General features: G+C 32.4%; 1 pseudogene; it reads left to right on the top strand.

Moving 5' to 3' along the window:
- The first annotated feature begins 831 nt into the window (after positions 1–831).
- LOC110210653 (signal peptidase complex catalytic subunit SEC11A pseudogene) lies at positions 832–1,370 on the top strand (annotated as a pseudogene).
- The last annotated feature ends 3,291 nt before the right edge of the window (positions 1,371–4,661 follow it).

Here is a 4,661-nt window from a genome sequence, read left to right as displayed (position 1 = left end):
CACCACAACTGAGTATATATCCAACAAATAAAGTAACTCTAAATAGACATATTGGAGAAGATAACAGAAATGAGATGAGAAATAAACTGGAAGGTAAATAGGCTATCAAAATGATAAACAAATCTAAAAGTTGGTTGTTTGAAAACACTAATAAAATTGATAAATCATTAGCCAACCTTATTAAAAAGAAAAGGGTGGAAAATCAATCAGCAAAATAGCAAATGAACACTATAAAACAAGCAAAATAACAAGAAATTAAAAAAAATTATCACAACCTACTATGTATAGTTATATGCTAAGGAGCTGGACTCAAGGAAATAGAGCATTAACTTAAAAAATACAAACTATTCAAGCTCACTGAAAAACAAATGAAGATTTCAAGACTTTCAATTTCAGGAAAAAAAATGAAACTCAGTGTAATGGAACTATCAAAGGGAGAGGAAAGTAGAAAAAAATCTTGGCATTGATTAACATAATTTTATCAAATTTTTAAAAATAATGAATACCTATACTGCTCAAATTATTCTCAAAAACTGAGAAAGAAAACACTCTACCTAATTTTTTTTATGAGATAAACTGTCTTAATATATAAACCGGGGAAGGCTAATGCAAACAGCAAGAACAATGGAACAGTATTATTAATGAATATTGAGTCAAAATTTAGAATAAACTTTTTGTCAAAAATCCCTAAAAAAACTAAAGTGAATTTATTCAGGAAATGCATCAGGACCAAAGTTGGATTTATATGTAGATGCAAAGATGACTCAACATTAGGAAAACAAGCCTACACGCCCTTCGGGCCACTGCCCTCGCTTCTGTCCCACCTGTGCCATGCTGTCCCTGGACTTCTTGGACGACGTGCGGCGGATGAATGAGCGGCAGATATATTATCAAGTCCTCAACTTTGAGATGATTGTCTCCTCAGCTTTAATGATCTGGAAAGGACTCATGGTAGTAACTGGAAGTGAAAGCCCAATTGTAGTGGTGCTCAGTGGAAGCGTGGAACCTGCATTTCACAGAGGGGATGTTCTCTTTTTAACCAATCGAATTGAAGATCCTATAAGAGTAGGAGAGATTGTTGTCTGTAAGATAGAAGGAAAGAAAATTCCAGTTGTTCACTGGATCTTGAAAATTCATGAAAGGCAATATGGACACGTCAAGTTTTTGACCAAAGGAGACAATAATGCTTTGATGATCGAGGGCTATATAAGCAAGGGCAGCTCTGGCTAGAGAAGAAGGACGTAGTAGGAAGAGCAAGAGAATTTGTTCCATATATTGGAATTGTGATGATTCTTATGAATGACTATCCTAAATTTAAATATGTAGTCCTCTTTTTACTGGGTTTATTTGTTCTGGTTCATCGGGAGTAAGATGTTTACCTTATTAGTGCTGAGGAAGATACTGTGCTTTTTGTTAAAAAATGTTTGGAGTAGATCCTGATCTGTGAAAGGTGAAAGCAAAAAATGCAGATTTCGGTGCTTCTTGGTCACATCGATTTGAATTAGTTTATGTTTCCACTGAAGAGTGAGGATGACCGTGTGGGTGGGTGAGTGTGTGCCTATGTGCGCACACATAGGGAATTTCAGCCACAGGTTTTCATATGTTCATGTCACATTTTAGTGTTTTTGTACATCAGTGAATATTTTTATATTAAAAGGTTGAGCCAAAGCCCTCAGTGTTTATATTTTGAAGCTAAGCTTCTCTTCTAAAGTGCCTACAGAACTCTAAATAATGCTATAGCTCTGGATGAGTTTGAAACTGCCATTGCTCTTGATAATAGGGATTGTATATATTGAGGTCATCATAAGTCTTAACTTTACAAAACTTTAAATAAAAGACTTTGCACATTGAAAAAAAAATTAGGAAAACAGTCAAAATAATTAACCATGTTAAAAAAACACATGCTACTAAAAAATAAAACTTCGACAATGTACAACCCTGTTCTACTAAAAACTTTACAGAGTAGGCATACAGGATTTTAAAAAATATCACAAAAATGTAACTATTAAAAAAAACACCCAAACATCATATGCAATGGAGAGACACAATAAATTTTTCCAAAAAATATAGGAAGAAACCTCATTCTACATTATTTGATATTGTTTTGAAAATACTAGCAATAAGAGAAATAAAATACAAATATAAATATATGTAAAGAGACTTTTTTTGTTTTTCTGAATTTGTTGGTTTCTTAGAAAATATGAGCAAGCAGAAAACAAACTAATTGAGACAATTAATGACTACAGTAAAGTTGCAGGTTGTAAAATAAACCAATAAAATAGACCCAAATGAAAACTTAACAAAGAAATTCTAAATAATGAGTCCCAAAGAACAAACCATAGCAAAAAACAAATGATTATATAAAAGAAAATAATGACAAAACAATATACCAACATTTCAGGGATGTAACTATATCCTTTCTCAGGAGAAATATTACATTTTTAAAAACATATATTAACAAAATTGGAAAGGTTAATTTACTGAATGTGCCTTTTAAAAATTGGAAAGACTATGAGTGAACAAACTCACAATAAGCAAAATCATACAGACATTGATAATTAAAAGAGAAATTAACTAGAAATATATAGAAATGAAAAATAAAATGAAAGCTGGTTTTTGAAAATATTAACAAAATTTATAAATTGCTTTCATCATTTGTTTAAGAATATACATTATATATAGCTAAGAAGTTATGTAATCTACTCTTCTAATTTCCTTTTGGTATGACCACTGTTTATCCATTTTGAGTGTACTGTGAAATATGGTCTAAGATGGTGGGATGAGCCCAATTTCAGCAAAACTGCTTTCTAATTTACCCAGTAGGGTTTATCAGATAGGAAAAATTGTTTTCCACAAGTACAAGTTTGGAAGTGGGATATAGTTAGAAAGCAGTTCATTTGATAAAAGATGTGGGGGTTGTTTACTGAATGAAAAGCTCAATAAGGCTCAGCTGTATGATATATCAGCTGAGAAAGCCAATACAATCTTAGGTTAACTGCTTCATTCTGTCAAGGAAAATTGAAGCAACAATTTGACTGAACTCAGGCTCTAGTCAGACCACCAAAGTGTTTAAGTCTGGGCATTACATTTTAGGAAGGATATTAATAAGTTAGAAAGTGGTCAGTGAAAAGCACTCAGGAGAATATAGGAGCTGAATTCATATCATATGAAAATTGGCATAAATAAATTTAGCTTGTACAACAAAGAACATAGAGAGGGAATACAGAAACTTCTCTCCCATTGCAACAGAGGGGCTGCTGTGGTGGAAGAATGATTAGCTTGTTTAACTTGTTTCTAGAAACAGGATCCATAACACAGAGCTTCTTTTTTTGTTTGTTTGTTTGTCATGGACCCCTTTTAGAATCTGGTGAAATTTGCAGACCCTTCTCAGAACAATGTTTTTAAATGTATAAAATAAAATATAAAGGAAACTAATTATGTTAAAATACAGATATCAAAATATATATAAAAATACAAATTCACAGTCCAACTTAAAACAATGCATAGAATTTGAAAAGAGGAAAATTTAGGCTTGATATAAGGTAGACATCCTTACTAAACATTAAAGTTATCCTAAACTGGAGTTTACTGCCTTGGAAGATAGTACATTCCCTCTCATTAGAAGTCTCTGAGCAAAGCTGAGTGGCCATTTGTTAGTTCTCTTGTAGGGGATATGCTTTGTTCTTGCAATAGCAATATTAGATGGTAAAATCCTCTCTTTAACCCAGTTTCTTTCAGTTGGCAGGATTACAATTTAGTTGGAGACATAACGAGAAAAAAAATAACAAAAGGTTTTTTGATGTAAATCTAAACAATACATAATTTAAGCATTTACATAAAGGCAATACCAAAGGGATCTAATATAGAGAAAGAAGATGAAATAGGACTTGATAAATAATGCGTGAGGAAAGAAAAATGAGACATGGGAAAACATTTTAATCTGTAGAAGGCATATTGTCATCAAATTTGTTATAAGAAGAGTGAGAAAAAGGCTAGAGTATTAGCACTCAGCTTGGAGAGAAGAAAATATATTGAAGGTATGTGAACTCTTGAGAAATTCAGATAACATTCAGCTCAACTGTTTTACATGCTGGGAGTTCTTGCAGAATCCTTTGAGGTTTCTTCTCCTGATCTTTAACACTCCCCTTTCTATGAGAGAAAAACTACACAGAGAAGGAAGAGTTACTCTGGAGAATACTTTCTTCATAGCTTCTAAAGTTTTCAATTTAGTTTTCTAAATATACATTAATGTCTAACAGAAAGAGAATTACATCCATTAAAAACAGAGGTTCCTAATCCTGTCTATGAAATTATCTTTAAAATAGTTCTTTCTCTTTTTTTTTTTGGCTAGGCAATGGGGTTAAGTGACTTGCCCAGGGACACACAGCTAGTAAGTGTTATGTGTCTGAGGCTGCATTTGAACTCAGGTCCTCCTGTATCCAGGGCTGGTACTCTATCCACTGAACCACCTAACTGCCCCCTAAAATAGTTATTTCAATATAATTGATTTCCTTTGCACATACATACATACATACATATACATAATATTCATATGTGTATATATGTGCATACATATATTCTTATACATTTAAACATTATTTTGAGAAGGCTTCACCATTTAACAAGAGACTGGAGATACATAAAAAAAAATCTTAAAACCC

Source organism: Phascolarctos cinereus, unplaced genomic scaffold, assembly GCF_003287225.1.
Source record: "Phascolarctos cinereus isolate Bilbo 61053 unplaced genomic scaffold, phaCin_HiC Scaffold_9;HRSCAF=440, whole genome shotgun sequence".
NCBI lineage: Eukaryota > Metazoa > Chordata > Mammalia > Diprotodontia > Phascolarctidae > Phascolarctos > Phascolarctos cinereus.
Note: the sequence above shows the minus strand (reverse complement) of the source record. Positions and strands in the feature narration are given on the sequence as shown.